The sequence below is a fragment of the Arvicola amphibius genome, chromosome X, assembly GCF_903992535.2.
Source record: "Arvicola amphibius chromosome X, mArvAmp1.2, whole genome shotgun sequence".
Lineage (NCBI taxonomy): Eukaryota > Metazoa > Chordata > Mammalia > Rodentia > Cricetidae > Arvicola > Arvicola amphibius.
In genome coordinates, this window is record NC_052065.1 from 9,671,914 (window position 1) to 9,689,900 (window position 17,987).

The 17,987-nt window shown below is 43.8% G+C and overlaps 1 protein-coding gene across 2 annotated transcripts in view; it reads right to left on the bottom strand.

The window, feature by feature from the left end:
* The window catches only part of Ca5b (carbonic anhydrase 5B), a 53,325-nt gene extending 42,338 nt beyond the window's left edge, over positions 1 to 10,987 (bottom strand). Inside the window, exon 1 of one of the 2 annotated variants that reach the window (XM_038317156.1) lies at positions 10,569 to 10,987. The gene's annotated coding sequence lies outside the window, so the exon portion shown is untranslated. Of the gene's footprint in view, positions 1 to 6,311; positions 6,362 to 10,568 lie in introns of those variants that run through there. The other variant, XM_038317155.1, reaches the window with a different exon arrangement.
* Positions 10,988 to 17,987: the final 7,000 nt, after the last annotated feature.

The following is a 17,987-nucleotide window of genomic DNA, read 5'->3' on the forward strand; positions in this document are numbered from 1 at the left end:
AAAAAAAAAAAAAAAACAGGATAGTCAAAAAAAAAAATCCTGGGCAATCAAAGAACTTCTGGAGGCATCGCAATCCCTGACTTCAAACTCTACTCCAGAGCTACAGTACTGAAAACAGCCTGGTACTGGCATAAGAACAGACAGGAGGACCAATGGAACCAAATAGAAGACCCGGATATCAATCCACACATCTTCAAACACCTGATATTTGATAAAGAAGCAAAAAATATTAAATGGAAAAAAGAAAGCATAGTTAACAAATGGTGCTGGCATAACTGGATATCAACATGTAGAAGAATGAAAATAGACCCATATCTATCACCATGCACAAAACTCAAGTCCAAATGGATCAAAGACCTCAACATAAAGCCAGCCACACTGAACCTTATAGAAGAGAAAGTGGGAAGTACACTTGAATGCATTGGCACAGGAGACCACTTCCTAAATAGAACCCCAGCAGCACAGACACTGAGAGAAACAATAAATGGGTCCTCCTGAAACTGAAAACCTTCTGTTTTTTGCTTGTTTTTTGTTTGTTTATTTGTTTACTTCTCACTTTGTAGCCCTGGCTGGCCTGGAACTGGCTATATACAGCAGAATGATCTTTAACTCATAGAGATCCACCTGTCTCTGCCTCCAGAGTGCTGGGATTAAAGTCGTGCACAGGCTTGCCAGGCTTCCTTTCCCTTTGACTTTTTTTTTTAGACTAAACCTCACTATGTAGCCCAGTCCAACCTGGAACTCACTATGTAGCCTCTTCTGCCTCTGTGTCTATAGTGTTGGGATTCTAGGCATGCGACACTACACCCACAGTTTGGGATTTTAAATGTCGTTTTTAAAAGCCAAGTACCTCAAACTACCGCAACTACTCTGGATTTTCTCCATAAAACTGAGTTGATACTGAAATGGGATTTAAAAACTACCTGGGGATGTAAGGAGAGCGTGCTTAGCTCTGTACTTTCTCTCTGCTGAGCTGCATCCCCGCGCTGAGGCAATCGTCAACAGTTAGCTGATGGACAGCAGTGTACTGGGTATGGAGGAGGAATATGCCCTCTCCTCCCCCTGCAAAGCCTGCAATCTATAAGGAAAAACCAGCCCTCTAGGTTTTTCCTATCTTTAAAAATTTGTGATAAAACATGCATAATTGCCATTTTAGCCAATTTTAATTTGTTTTTTTTTTTGTTGTTTTTTTTTGTTTTGTTTTTTGAGACAGGGTTTCTCTGTAGCTTCGGAGCCTGTCCTGGAACTAATTCTTGTAAACCAGGCTGGTCTCGAACTCAAAGAGATCTGCCTGCCTCTGCCCCCCCCCCGCAAGTGCTGGGATTAAAAGTGTGCGCCACCACTACCCGGCTAGCCAATTTTAATTCTACAAATTCAATACGTTCATAAAGTTCTGTCGCCATCACCCTTACCTGTGCTCAAACCTTTCTTGCCATCCATTCTCAGTGTAAACTCTGTACTTAAAACCTCCTCCCCAACCCTTGCTAGCCTCCGGTCTACCGTAAGTCCCCGTATACTCCGTAGAAATGGAATTACAGTATTTCTTCTGCTGTGGCTGCCTTACTTCATTTAGCGTAACAGAATGGGAATCTCTTAATTAAAGCTGGCTGTAAGGCTAGCGACAGGGCAGTGCAATGAGAACACAAGAGGCAGGGGCTCTAAGCTTTAGGGTAGAGGCATCAGGATGATTCAAGAGGAGAGGTAAAGATGCAGAGAAGGAAAGGGAAACCGGGTCCAGTGATGACATGAGGAGAGTGGGCAGGTACCTAAGCCAGAGCGGCCAACTGAGGTTGAAATGGGCAGACTTAGCTTTATCCCGTGAACAATGCCAGTGTCAGGGGGGGATATGGGCAAAAGTTCTACAGACAAAGGACTCCTTTCTTGCTTACAGGGCGAGTGGTATGAGAGACTTACTAACTTTCAGGAAGATAATACCAGGTTCAGTGTGTACTCAAAAGAAGGGGCCCTTCAAGCCTTGGCCCTGCCTTATCACAACCGTCCATTTGAAGGCCAAGGCTATGCCTGCTGGGCACAAACTGTACAAACAGGCGGATGGCCACACACATGTCCTGAGTGCACATGCACTCTCCGGGGGTCTTAAATGTGTTAGCATGCTTCCCAGAGAAGTCTGGCCTATGGCTTCGCTCCCCACAGTCTTCGGGAATCCCTGAGGAGAGGCTGCGCTGTTTGGCAAGCTGAGAATAAACACAGGTGAATGCCGCCAGCTCCACAATCACCCTGTCATATAACAATGTCTGGGCTAATGACACCTGGCCCAGAAGACACATTTCCTATGTGTCTCAAGACTAGCTTCTTAGGGCTAGGAGTCAGGAAGGTTCTAGAGGACCTGATGTCGTCCTTACTCAGCTATGTTCCAGAAGGGTCTGTGTTGCTCTGGAAATCTGACCCCTGTGGCTTATCTCACTGTAGGGGACCCCGACTCTTCAGAGTGTCTTTTAGGTTACATGAACAAAACAAAAGAACAGCGGGGACTAAGGATGTGGCTCAGTTGGTACTGTGCTTGCCTAAAATCTATGAAGCTCTCTGCTTGACCTCCAGCACCCCATAAACCAGGCTTGCTGGCTCAGGTCTGTAGTCCTCAGAACTCACTAAGTAGAGGTAGGGGGATAGATCAGAACTTTAAGGTTAGCCACACAGGAAGTTCAAGTCAAGCCTGACTTTCAAAAGACCATATTTAAAAAAAAATCTAAACACCTGTTTTCAAACCAGGTGAAAATATTTCTGAACCTCCTTCCCGCCATCCCAAACCTTCTATGAATATCTGTAATCGCACTGGCCTGGCAGCCACCCGGGCATGCAGTGGAAGGCAGGGCTGGATGAGGTTCTGGGATTCATGTGGGAGAAAACAAGTTTTTCAAGAGCCAAGGAGCATTTTGAATGTTATTCCATGGAACGGAAGTTTCCTGATAGCTCTAGCGGAAGAGCACAGGAGGGGGAAGCAGCCGAGTAGAGCCAAACAAGTCAGGGAGGTGATTATTCATTTTTAGTTTCTTCAAGACAGCAACTGAACACCTATTAGAGGCCAGGCACTCTAGGCGCGGGAACAAAGTAAAGTTTCTACCCTTGTGAAACTTAGGTTTTACTAGGGAAAAATAGATAGTAAACAAGTATTATGATAAGTTAACTGTAAAGGTGGTTAAAGTATGCTCAGTGAAATACAGATCAGGGTATAGTGAATCTGAAGTGCCACTGGGGTTGGGGAGTGTATATTTGACCTCATTAACAAGGTGATAGTTGAGCTAAGGCCTGAAAGGGGATGAGAATTTGTTAAATAGCATCTAAGAGAGGGCATTCTAGGGAAGGCAAAATGTTTGTGCACAGATCCCAAAGTAGAATATAACTGGCATATTAAAGGGATAGAGAGGAAGCTAACGGGGCCAAAACAAAGTGAGCAGGATCAAAACAAGGAGCAGATGAGATCCAGGGGCAATGGATGCTGTAGACTTCCAGACTATAATAATGATTCTTTCTCTAAGTCAAGGCTTCTCAGCCTTGGCATTGTGAACTAGAAGAGTCTTGGTTTTGAGGGGCTGTCTTGTGCACTGTGGGTTATTTACCAGCATCCCTACTATCTAGGCTCCAGTAGAAGCTAATAGCACTTATATCAGAGCTGGAAAAACTAAAGGTTTCTATACAGTGCCAGATGTTGCCTGGTAGAAAAGGTTGTCCCAGGGTGAGAACAATGTTCTCAGTGAAATGAGGGCAAAAATAGGGAGTTTTGACTAAAGGAGTAGCAATCTGATTTACATTTTATAAGATCGCTCAGTGTTGGCCGGGCGGTGGTGGCGTACGCCTTTAATCCCAGCACTCGGGAGGCAGAGGCAGGCTGATCTCTGAGTTCGAGGCCAGCCTGGTCTACAAGAGCTAGTTCCAGGACAGGCTCTAGAAACTACAGGGAAACCCTGTCTCGAAAAACCACACACAAAAATAGATTGCTCAGTGTTGCTTATTAAAAATTCCCTTGGAGCTGGATGTGGTGGTACACATCTATAATTCCAACATGTAGAAAGCTGAGGCAGGAGGATCACGGTGAGTTTGTGATCAGCCTGGGCTACATAGCAAATGCCAAAGCAGTCAGAGCTAAAATCAACCAAAAAAGAAAATAAACAACAGCAACAAAATGCCTGAGAGGGCTGAGAACGCAGCTCAGTGGTAGAAGGCCATTTTGTTATTAAAAGAAAGGTGGCAGTGTTTCCACCGAATGAACAAACAGAAGAAGGCATCGTGACTGCACGGCAGGTAGAAAAAGAATGAATCCCTCAACAGAGAAACAGACCCTGGCATGGGAAACAAGGAAACATGGTGGTCTTGCCATTTACTGTACTCAACCGGAGACACCAATGGGAGAGCCAAGAGGAAAGGGTCGGGACAGCAGCAATGCCATTGTGGTGTGCAGGAACGGTTACAAAGCTTGACAAAAAGGAAAATCAGCCCCACCCAGGAGAGGATGGCAGAAAGGGACAATTAAGGGTGTAGCCAAACACAAAGGAACAGTGAGTCCAGAAAGAAACCGAACATGGAGGGTCAGGGGTGAAGAGAGTTCCAAGAAAATCTGAATAATTAGAAACCCACTTTAACTAATGCTAGGCTACAGTATCTATAACAATACTTGAGCTTTTTAATGTTCAGCAGTCTAGGGTCAATCTTTTCTTTAAACTGGAATAATTTCTTAAGAGTTGGTTATTTATAACGCATTTACTGAACTCCTATTGTCTAATCTTGTTAGCAGTGAATAGCTTTAACTGTCAAACATGCCACATCTCAATGACCCACCGCTACATATTACTGCATTTCATGAACAATCTCCCTGCATTTCCATTCGCTCATGGAGATGCATCAATGTGCCACAGGGAAGCTAAATGTGTGTGAGAAGGAGAGAATGTGAAAGACCGTTAAAGAATCATTCATCAATTGTGTAGTTGCTGTGATAAGCAGTTTGAACTCTGCCTGATTTAACTTTCTCTGTGCAAAACAGACAGCAGAAAGACAATGTACTCTGAATAAAGGTTATGATCACACTGAAAGAAATTGTTTCTCATCAGATTGGCTCTTGATTTCAAAAGGAAGCAGGCCTTTTGCAACTCCTCAAATCTGAATTAGAGATTATCTTGCCAAATCTTGATGGAGAAAGTTTAGCTTCCTCCTCTCACCCACTTCTTCCCCGAGAGCATGACTCCCAGCTGAGAATGGTACCCTTGCTGTTTGGGGCCTTCAAGGAATTCCAGCCTGATTTGAAAGGTTGTGAATAAAGGAGGAAACTCCTAAGAAGTGGAAAGGTTTCCTACTTCCAACATACCTGTGAACATCGGCTACTCTGAGCAACGTGCAGGAACCGCTAAAGGATCCAGGGCCGTTTCACTCACAAGAAAAAATGGTGTTACTTCTGTTCATAATCCAACCCAGCTTTTAAACAGCAGCACATAAGAAGACGCCAGAGTATCAACAAAGGGAGACCAGGAAACAGAAAGCAAAGCAGTTTTCCATGGCCAAGAAGGCACAAGTGCTCTCCGAACTAAGGTGTGCCCGTTAGCTCTTAATGTTTCTCAAACCTTCCCTGGGAACGTACACGAAAAGGGAGGGCACTGACATTAATATTAACAAGCTGTCACAAGTTTTCTCGGGAGTAAAATATTTAACAAGGAATGCTGCAAAGAATGGCAGCCATCAACCATTCTGGATTTTGAAGGTACCTCTCCTCTAGGTTTTGGGCAGGGCACAAAAGTTAAGGCCAGAAGGAGTAATTTCAGAGTAAAAAAGTTTTTGATTTCTGTAAGCACAGCTGTGACAGTACTCCACAATCTAGGGATGGCTGTGAGCCTGTCCCCAGCTCCTGGCATAGTGGGGGTGGGGATGAAGAAGAAACACCACGCCGATCAGGATCTTGACTTATTGCACCTCAGTTTCTGAAGGAAGTCTCAGAATTTGTTAGTCTTTACCGTCGTCTCCAGCTGGTTCTTAGCAGGCTGGCCTTTCTTATTTAGATTCAACCAACTCTGACTGACACGCCCTCACAAGGGACCTGCTCCTCCTGTGCCCCCACAAATTCTCTCAAGTGCAAAAGAACTGAGAAGGGGTCTAGTGACTCCCAATAGTGGAGAAAGGGGGCTGAGGCTGAGAAGAAGACGCCCAGAGAGGCCCGCAGGAACTTAGGCAAGACTCGCAAAACCAACAGCTGTCGCTACTCGGAGCCCGGGATCGGTGGGGCGGAGGGTCGTGGGAAGGGTCGCGGCCCTCTCTAGGTCTGTCCACCCTCCCTGAGGCTCCCACTCCATTCGGCTGCCCATCCTTACCTGGACGATTCTCAGACAGCACTTAAGTGCCACTAGCAAGTTAGCTTCCCAGGACCTGCGACTGGGTAGTGTTCATCAAAGCCTCGCCCACTGGCGCCCGCGCCACGCCCCCTAGAAGCCACGTCCCAGCCCTTCGAGCACCGCTGAAGCCACAGGGACCGCCCTAGTCACGCCCCTTTAGATCTGGCGTGCCTCTGCTCTATGCTCTGACACACCCCTTCTATGTAAGCCACGCCCCTAAGCCCGAGCCACGCCTCTGTGTTCCACACCCTGTCTCCCCCTCTTTCTGCAGGCAACGTTTCTGGGATAAAAGCAACATTTCTTAGATAAAATCAGACTGCTGGCCTAAAAGCCTAAAAAGTGGCTTTTCTCAAGTTTCGTCCATCTCTGAGCAGCATGATTTTGACATGCTAAGGTCGAAACGTTGGATGTGTTCCTTCCTACTGCCTTTCAGCTCAATTTACTCAAGTTTTGAAACATCCCCTGAACTTGAACTGTGAGTTCATGTTCCTTTCAACCAGTTTTCATATCCTTTAAACCGGGACTGTGAAATTGTGCTTCTAGCCCTCTGACCTTATCTGATTTTAAATGCAAGGCAGAGGTACCAAAAGGCACTCTATTTCCTGTAGTCTCTTAAAGATAATTTTTCTTAGGCAACCAATGGCCTCTTGCTATGTAGGGACTGAGCGTCTTGACGTTAATCTCACTAAATCGGTTGTGAGAGTACACATTCAGTTATCTTTCCTCCTTTCGGTCCAAGAAAAAATGTTACGACCAGTTTGCTGCACTTGTTCTTACATCCCTGACTCATTCATTCAAATCACATTTCTGGTGTAGATAGCCCTCGGAAAGTAAGACCAACCTCAAGGTTTGTATGGCTTAATGTTGACTCAGCTCTGGTTGAGATGTGACCCCCCGAAAAAAAATTCAAAAGGGAAGATATAGCAAGGTGAAGAGGACTTAATAGTCCTCCTCCTTCCCGTGAATATGCATTTCTTTCCTTGAAATATTCTTAGGAATAAGAATTTCTTTTTCATGTGTGGGTGTTTTGCCTGAATGTATATATGACCACCACATGCATACCTAGCTCCCATGAAGGTCAGAAGAAAGTACCAGATTCTCTGAAGCTGGAATTATGGATGGTTGTGAGCTACCATGTGTGTTCTGAGAACCAAACCTTGGTCTTCTGCAAAACCACAAAGTAATCTTAACCTCTGAACCATCTATTAAGACCATGAAAATACATTTCAAACAAACAAACAAACAAAACAACAACAACAAAAAAAACTTTCAGGTATATCACACAAGAAGCAAACAGGTTTATCTTTTAAAAAAACGCCAAGTACAAGAGGCTTGACTATAGAGGAGTTCCCAGGTGTCCACGGGGATGACCCCAGCTAGGACCCTGGGCAGTGGAGGAAAGGGTGCCTGAACCGGCCTTGTCCTGTAGTCAGGCTGATGACTATCTTCAATATCACCATAGAACCTTTGTCCAGCGACAGATGGAGATAGAGACAGAGACCCACATTAGAGCACTGGACTGAGCTCCCAAGGTCCAAATGAGGAGCAGAAGGAGGGAGAACATGAGCAAGGAAGTCAGGACCACGAGGGGTTGGTCCACCCACTGAGACAGTGGGGCTGATCTAATGGGAGCTCACCAAAGCCAGCTGGACTGGGACTGAACGAGCATGGGATCAAACCCAACTCTCTGAATGTGGCTGACAATGGGGGCTGACTGAGAAGCCATTAATAAAGTCACTGGGACTTGTTTCTACTACCTGTACTGGCTTTTTGGGATCCTATTCTATTTGGATGCATACCTTCCTAAGCCTGGATGGAGGGGCGAGGGCCTTGGACTTCCTACAAGGCAGGGTACCCTGCCCTCTCTTAGGACTGGAGGGGGGAGGGTGAATCAGGGAGCAGGAGGGAAATGGGAGGAGGGGAGGAAGTGGAAATTTTGAATGGTATTATTTATAAAGTATTAAAAAATTATTAGAAAAAAGAAATATACACAGTAAAAAAACATCCCAAGTATCATATCTATAGCCCACTCCTAATTATAGCTACTTTTTCTTTTTCTTTTTCACGACAGGGCTTCTTTGTGTAGCCCTGGTTGTCCTGGAACTAGTTCTTGTAGACCAGGCTGGCCTTGAACTCACAGAGATCTGCCTGCCTCTACCTCCCAAGTGCTAGGATCAAAGGCATGTGCCACCACCACCTGGCATATACTTACTTCTTAAAACAACTGTCTTTGCTTATAAGTAGAGCAGTGGGTGATAAAACCTAAGATCTCCTATTGCTTACAGTTCATAGTACAAGTAGTACAAAGGGGCTTAGAAAGATTCCCAGGCCCTCCTGGATGGAAGAAGGAGAGAGAGGAGGTCACTGGTCACTTCCCCACTGCTTCTCTGATCAATTGGTTTTAACCCCAGGTTTTATTTAATAAAAGAACAATGCAAGTAATTGTTTCAAATGTATATGTCAGGAATTGTCTTGATTGTTAGTTGATATAGAGTCAAGCTTACTATGGACTTCTCCATTCGCTACACAGAAAGTCAGCTAAGCAATTGAGCCAGCGAAACAATGCTCCTCCATGGTTTCCTCTGTACCTCTCTTGGCTGTGAACTAGTTTCTTGGTTGGAGGTAATGTTGTGTGGAATAACGAGTAGGCCTGGCTTTAGGTTCCTGCTTGAGTTCCTTCAGCGATGGACTGCAACCTGCAAATAGAAACCAGATAGATCTTCTCCTCTTCTAACTTGCTTTTGGTCAGTGTGTTTTTCCACAGCAGCAGAGAGGAAATTGGGACAAGTGCAACTCCTCATCTGTCTGTTTCCTGACTACCATGTCATAAAGGGCTTTGCTCTGCCACACCCTTCCCACCACAATGGATTAAACCCTCTGAATTTGAGGGTGAAAATAACTCTTTCCTCTCTTCAGCCATTCTGTCAGATACTGTGGTAACAGAGACAGTAAAATTACCCAGTGCTGTTGGTTTAGTTGATTTTGAGAAGTACATGCTTCTTGATCTTAAGATTATTTATGTTGTCTTCATGTACATCTGTAGAGTGGATTCCATTATCAATGACTGTGTATATAGATGCCATGTAGATGATGGGACTTGAACTCAGGACCTCTGGAATTGCAGCCAGCACTCTTAACCACTAAGCCATCTCTCCAGACTCTTCTTAAGCTTTAGTTCAGAGAAAAATCTCAAACTCTAATGAGGATGATATTGTGAGCTAAGCAGAAAATATGTAGCCTAAAGCGTCTCAAGCCTGGCATGGTGGCCCAGTGAGGAACAGGGCTTGCTGTGCAAACCCGAAGGCGCAGGGTTGATCTCTGGAACCCAGAGTGGAAGGCCAGAGCTGACTCTCCAAAGATCCGCACACGGGTGTCTTCCAAGTAAACCATTGTTACACTCACAAAGCACACTACTTGTGCTGCGGGAGTGCCTTCCGCTCCTTCAGCCAATAGCCGCTGAGATACTAGCCCACTGGGGTGTGGTCTCTTTCTCTTTAAAAAGCAACGGCAGCCCTCTGCTCGCTCTCTTGCTCCAGTGACTAGACTCCTTTCCTGGCTGTCATGTAGGACAGTGTTCTGTAAGTTTCCCCCCTCAAATAAATAACCCTTTGAATCCAAACTGGTGTGGGATTGTTTGGTGCATTATACATGAAGTCAACTGTGTACTGTCCGAATGTTCCTGCCCAATTAAGTAGAGTACACAGTTCATGGTAGCATTTAGATTACTGTCCCTTAGGATGGCAAGTAGGTTTCAGTTCACATGTCAACTTTGATCTGCTTGCAGTAGCTGCCTGTGCAAATCATGCTGTGAAATTCGGTGAGTCTTGTCTACAAAGGAAAACGTTCTGTGACTGGTTAACAATGTCTACTGGGGACTGGATGGGTGGGTAGTTGCATGGACCAACATATCTAGCGTCTCTGACTTGTAGCCACAGAAATCTGGTGTGACATCTTTTACAGTCCTCACAAACACTTCTCACCATTAGGCTGTCGACAGCTGCGCCACAGCAGAGAGCTCAAAATCAACACCACTGGCCAACATGTAAGGATAGAAATGGTGAGCTACTATATAATTTACGTCCTTTATGTGTCCAGAGGGAGTAATTTAAGGTTCTGTTCTGAAAATGACGGGATCTAACCAAAAAAACATCTGGCCTATCCTTACTTTTTTACAGCTGTGAAGAGACACCATAACCAAGGCAGCTCAAAGAAGAGTTTAATTGGAGGTTTGCTTACAATTTCAGAGGTTTGGTCCATGGCCATCATGTTGGGGAGCATGGCAGCAGGCAGGAAGGCATGGCACTGGAGCAGTAGCTGAGAACCTACATCTTGAGACACAAGCAGAGACAGAGTGAATGGGCTAACTGGGCTTTTGAAACCTCAAAGCCCCACTCCCCAGTGACACACCTCCTTCAACAAGGACACCCATCTTCCAACAAGGCCAAACCACCTAACCTTTTTCAGACAAGTTTTGCAAACTGGGGACCAAACATCCAAACATATAAGCTTATGAAGGCCATTCTCATGCAAACCACCACATGGCCTAATCCATCCAACACTTCTTTATAAACACAGACAAAGGAAGTTGGAATGGGCATGGCTAAACACTTCGGAGTCATATCCAACAGTATGCCAAATTAGTTCTTGTAGACAAAAACCCCTGCCCATATATGTATAAATATTTTAATCAGAGGTAGACATATATAATGCAATATGATAAATATATCCTAAAATTGTATCAATATACAAAATGTCTTAAACAGGGGGAGAAACATGCATGCATACAATATGACAAAATAACTCTGCATAGGTATACAAAAATTGTAAACAGAAATAACAAATATAATTTGAACTTGAATCAATATACAAGAAACTATTCCAGTGTAATTGTCCATAAATAATAGCTCATAAGTATTCACTCTATTATTCACTATTATTTGTGTGAATAAGTTCACACTAAATTACCTATTATCCTATTCAATCTTCCCTTTTTTTATTTCTAGGCCTACATAATTTCCACTTCAACCCCTAACCCTATGCAACTAATAATCAACCCCTAAATGGTATCTTTAACCGTGAGGACAAATTTTGTTGCGAGAGGGGACGTCACTTTCTAGAATTGCTTCCTGCTGTCATGCAGGCAATGTTTTTTTTCTATGGGATCCTATAAAAGTAAAATGATAGTTAAGTTTTAAGACTGCTGTTTTGTATAATTACAAATGGTCTCTGAGTAGTCAATAGGGTCTTTTTGTTTGTTTGTTTGTTTGTTTGTTTTGAAGTTCTTATTTGGAGTTTTGGCCAGAACGTTATAAGAAGGTGCACCATTTCTGAAGCTGGTACCCCAAAACCAGTCTCATAGTAGCACTATCAGCATCATGATGTCATATCAACCAGATGAAGTCAGTGTTGTGGGGCCCCATCTTCCTCCTGGAAGCTTCAAAGTTTACTGCAGGAAAATCTACTGTTCATTGCGGCATACTTAAACATTATTCATATAAACATATATTCAACAAAAGATATTATATAAACAAAATGGGCATGGAAAAAATAAAATATTTCCTTAAAAATCTGTTTTCTTTCTGTCCCATACCAGATGGCTCCTGACACGAGACAGAAATTCTGAATTTTTCTTTTAACAACATGCTTGGATTTAGAGAAGGATAGCCATTGTCCAACTCCAAATCCAGCTCTTATTTTTAAGGAGAGATAGATATGTGTTCAAATAATCAAATTTTACCATGCAGATAATGCAGCATCATAAGGCAGATTTCTCTTTGCTTGTTGATTCTTTCTGGATAGCTATCTTTTTATCTTTAGGCATCTAGATGTCCAAGATCTCTCCAGTCTTTGAAGATGAATATTTTCCTTCAAGGACAAGAACAGAATCCTGACTCAACCCTTTTGAGGTTTTTCTTACCACCTGTATGACTGTCACCTCTGTGCATGAGCCGTCACTTCTCTTTCTCAAGAGGTTTCTCTTTTTCAAACTGAATCTTTATCAATCTTGATGGTATCCATAGCTTTTCTTCTCCTGTGGAAACAAAAGCAAAACCCCTTCTCCAACATAGCACATCTCCTGGTTCCCATTGTGAGGTCAGCACATCCTGAAATACACTGGCTGATTTAATTCAGAAGTTTTTTTCAATTATCCAATGTCTTTCTGCTGCTGTTGTTCCTTTCTCATTAGCATTGAGAAAATTCAAGGTTAATAAAGCATTATGCAATTTATTTCTGGGGGTATTTTCCATCCCTTTCTGTTTGTTCAGCATATTCTTTATAGTTTGATTTGATCTTTCTATAACTGTCTGATCTATAAGATTGTTTGGTATACCTGTAATATGCTTTATATTATAATAAGCAAAAAACTATTTCATTTTCTTAGAGACATATGCTGGACCATTGTCTGTCTTTACTTGTGCAGGTATACCCATGATGGCCATAACTTCTAATAAATGCATGAATACTGAATCAGCCTTTTCTGAGCTCAAGGCAGTTGCCCATTGAAAACCTGAATAAGTACCAATGGTGTGGGCTGGAGAGATGGCTCAGCAGGGATACATGATGACAGAGCACTCACATGTAAAATATTGTTCCTGGTCCTCATCTCTTTAAAAAAAGTATCAATGGTGTGGTGTATATATTTTAATTTTCCAAATTCTTTAAAAAGCACATCCATCGTCCAGATCTCATCTAATCCATGAGGGCTGGGATTAAAGATGTGCATCTGCCACCACACCTAGCTTCATTTCCCTTATTGTACGGGGAAAGTTTCTATTCCACAGAATCTGGTGAATCACTGTTTTAATAAAGGATATGTGTTAACTGAGCATTGTTGTATAGACTATAATTTTAAAAAAAACCAGAAGACTGATGCAGGAGGATCTCAGAGTAGACCCTAGCCTGAGTTACATAGGGAGAGCCTGTCTCAAAAACAAAACAAAACAAAAAAATCTACAAACACGTAGATGTGCATATGTGACATGTGTTTGGGTAAACATATCCTTTTATCCCTATTTTACTAAAATTATTATTATCAATAATTGATTTTAAGCCACACCTGGTATTGAATACCTTTAATCCCAGTACTTATAGACAGAATTATGAGGGCTTTGTTCCACCTTACTTAATTATTCTGATTTGTTACCTGCCTTTTTTATTTGCATCAGTATAAAATGTATGGACTCCAGTTATCGGTGCATCAAGTACAATCAGGGAAGAATCCAAGTAGTTCTCTTTATAAGGTTAAGTCTATCACTTTTGGGATAATTGCTATTAATTTTTCCTAAAAATTAACACTTCCAAAGCAGCTGAGGTCCACTTTCTAGGACATCTGAGATTAATTGAAACCCATTGAGTGGGGTTGCCTTAGTGCTTGAAGACCACATTTTCACCATTTCCCTGACAAATGGTGAATGTAGCCCATAAGAAACCATTGCTTGTTTTATTTCTTTTAGATCATTCATACGTATTGGTTCCCATGCATATTCTTTGACTACTTTAGGGCACTTTGTGCCAGATGGTCTTTCTGAGGAAATTACCGGATATGCAGTTGAAACTCTGTGTAAGTCATCCAGGGGTCTGGCATGATGAGGCTAAATCCTGTCCTTGTACCTTCTGAGCAGCCTTGTGGTTTGTTCATTAACACATCAGAGCTTGCTCTGAGGCCTAGGTCCCATCTGAGCTGCAGGCTCCGAATTTGCCAGCACTTCATTATTCTAAGTAATGGTTCCATTTATGTCCCTAACAACAACAGTCTTGTCCCAGGGATTCGGAGGTAGCCCTCATTGGGCAGAACCTACAACAGGATCTCACCAACCTCAATTCGTTCCCCAGTTTCCTTCTCCAATATATAGACAATCTTCTCTTCTTATATAACCAATCCTCAAAGACAAATCTCCAACACTGCACCGTCCTTCTCAACTCTCTGGCCACTCAGGAATAGAGGGTCTCCCAAGACAAGGCCCAGATCTGCTAATCCTTGGTCACCTACCTGGGCCTCTCAATCTTACAAAAAGAGAATTATACCCAGGGAGCCAGGGAGAAGGAATTCCTTGACGATATCCTTCTCCAAACCAAAGGTGAATTGCTTGAATTATTAGGACTTTTTAACTTCTGCATTTGGATGCCCAGCATCTCCCTTGATGCTCAATTTATGAGGCCACTAAAGGGCCCTGGAAGAACCACTCCTATTCCTCCAATCCCTCCTTTCTCCCATAAACCTACTCAAGTCCACTCCCCTACACCTCTACCCCAGCCTTTCCAGAACTACACAAACCCTTTTATCTCTTCTTACAAACTAACCAGAGGGAGGCTTTTGCAACCTGTCAAGGGTGTGTGTGTGTGTGTGTGTGTGTGTGTGTGACACATGTCACAAGATAGCTCCCCACGGTCACCAATAGCTAGCCACCTTGGCTCCAGACCGTAGCCAATGAAGCCCTGCTTGTCGTCGAAGCAAACAAATGTCACTTCATAGCGCCTGAAACATCCTCATTCCACACTAACTCAAGGACCTCAGCCTCAGCACCTTATGTAACATCCCCTCCCACCCAGGGCCCAGCTTCTCTGTGCTAGTTAGGTCTCACCCTCCTATTGGAGCCATGCTCACTCCTCAACCCCACGACATTGCTCCCTAATAACCCCTCCGCAGCATCAGGTCCCCAGCATTCTTGCTCTGAGGCACTCAACCGTTTCTCCAATCCCACTGCCCAGATCTTTGATTATCCCCTACAGGAGCCAGCCCCCACCTTCCCCACTCATTTTGTTATGTAATTCAAGACTCAATTCAAATTGTAATTAGCTGAATTTATTAAAAACTATAGCAGGGCCACAACTTTCAAGCCTAATCGAAGGCATGCTGTGCAGAAGAAGATGAGGACAGGGATTTTAACCATTTCGTACCAGGTCCCTCCTAGAGGTCTTCTAAGAGTTTCCTTAACCATCACATTCCCCACTCGCTCTGTACCATATGAATCACATCAATGGTTCCTGTTGAGGTACAGGTTGATGCTACACTTGTAGGGCTAATGTTTTAGCAGAGCTGATTCTTCTTTTAATGTATGTTAGCAACCACTTGAAAACGCAAGGGCCAGCTGGGCATTGGTAGCACACCCTTTAATTCCAGAGAGGTATTTAATTGCAGGGAGGTAGAGGCAGGTGGAGCTCTGTGAGTTCAAGATCAGCCTGCCTGGTCTACACAGCGAGTTCCAGGAGAGTCAAAACTACACAAAGAAACCCTGTCTTGAAAAACCAGAATAAAATAAAATGCAATGGCCAATTTTAATGTTAAGCTCAGCTATGGCGGTTAAAGGGCGGGAGGGTTGTGAGCCAAGGGAACCAAGAGAAAGGTACCACTTAGAAGCCTCACTTCTCTCCTTTGCCCTTGTATCTAAGTTTTCCTGAACCATATCTAGTGTTTCCCATATAACCGAGCTATTGATATAAAAGCCCATCATTTTTCACCTAAGGCAGTGCAAAGTCCTCCTTTCTTCAAGAGTAACAAATGTAGTCATCAACAGTATTGTAACACCAGTTCCGCTAGGAAATCTACTTGTTCTTCTAGCTGTCTCATGAAGTCCTTTAGGTGCTGTATATATTGCTCTACTTGACTACTCGAAGCCTTAACATTCTGGTCTTGCAGAATGAAGACTGGCATTCCCAAGGCCCCATGCACCCGTGACTCCTTGCTGTCAGAGGAGGGTATTACCACCACTGGGATGGCTATTCTCTTTTCTGTAAAAAGGCCATGATGGATCTCCTAGTCAGAGTGTCCTATACATGCAAGCAAAAGTGTTCTACCTTCCTCTCCAGTGCACTTGTCTGCTTAGGGAAGAATAGTGGTTAGAGGAGAAATCTTCTTCCTGTGGCCCTTATTCGAGATGATCAGCTGTCACACACCTAGCAAGGCTGACTGCGCAGGCCTACATGCCGCTACGGGAGCCAGGAAGTAGATCCTAGTATGTTCAGACCTGCTGGCATACAGGTGAACATTACAAGCTTGGGGAAAAGGAAGCTGAGAGATGATACGTTGAAGAGGTTAAAAGCAAGTGAGCTTAGCTTCCTCTGGGTTGCAATTTAATTTTTTCTGGTGGGATAGTAGTTGGGGTAATGGGAGAGATTGGTCCTCATGCCCACATAGAAAGCAGAGCTTGGGTCTAGACAAAGCTAGTAATCTCTTCCCAGGTGGAGGAGTGTATGGTGTGTTCAATTATATAGTAACCTTAAGATCTCAAGCTCAGGGACATCAGTGGGGAATGAAACTGTAACTGTGTTCTGGAGTGGGGCTGAGGTTAAGTCTGCTACTATAGGCCCTTTGACTGTGACTATGTATGGACTGACTTATTACCCTGGGTGAAGTGGTCTAGGGAGGGAGAATAGGGCCAGGAGACATCTTAGTCTTTGGTTGAAGTAGCCAGTTCTTTCTGGGGCCTGTAGAATTGACTGGGTGGGACAATACCTTTTTAAATAGTGAATTCTATTCTATGGGACAAGTTCCATAATTTATAAATTTAATCACGAATCTCCAGGTCTGGCCTGGAAGCCAGTGTCTGGTGGTCAATTCATTCTGGGCCTCAGTCTTTTAAAGTGGAGGGAGTGAAGTTCCTAGGTTTGTAATCTCTGGAAGGAGATCTGTGGATTTCATGCCCACCCTGGTCAGACTCAGTCTCATAGCCCTGGGTGGAGCAGTGATTATCTCTGTTCCATTTATGACAATGTCTAGGCCCATCAGCCAGACATACATAAAATGGTGAGGACCAGAAGAATATTTCCCATGTTTTAGTTCCAAACGCCAGATGAACTGGACTGTAAGTTCATCATTTGGCCTTAAGTTTGCTGTTGTCAAAGGAACTGCACAGGTTGAATCTCAACACAAGTGAGGAGATGGTGATCTGAAAAATGCCAGTTACTTTCCCATCTGTGGTTTGAGAGATTTCCAATTCCAGAGGTCAACATTTTTAGTTGTCCACATCATGGGAGTCACCTCCCAAGAGTCCCAGTATCAGCACCAGTCTGAGTTCAGGGTGCAGAAGAGGCACGCCTTTCAAGTGCACTAGGGATCTTGGATTCCCCTTCATTTGCCACCTTTCTCGTGGCTGGCTGTGTCTGCCTTTAGGAGAGAGTGGTGGATTCAAGCTGTGCTCCCAGCTACTGTGATGGCTGTTGCTGTTGTCAGAATCACAGCATACGGTTCCTTCCAGGAAGGTTCCAGAGTCTTGCTGAGAAAATGCCAGACCCACACCAAGTCCCTGGTGTAACTGGAAGACTTTCTCTGGCCTACAGCCCCATTGGACCAGTTTCTCTCCACCTCCTGGGTCCCTGCAGCCACTCATGAAATAACTACTCTGAGAGTGATTATCAGTTATGATTGTTTGGCCAATGGCTTAGGCTTCTTACTGGCCAGCTCTAACTATAAATTAACCCATTTCTATTAGTTTATATTTTACCAAGAGGCTTGTGGCTTGTTACCTCCCATTTTGCTTCCCCGGTGGCTACATGGCGTCTCCTTGACTCCATCTTTTCTCTTCCTGTATCTTTGTTTGGATTTCCTACCTAGCTATATTTTGCCTGTCCACTGGCCGAAACAGCTTTATTTATCAACCAATAAAAGCAACACGTATCCAGAAGGCCATTCCACATCACCCTGGGATTGAATTTGTG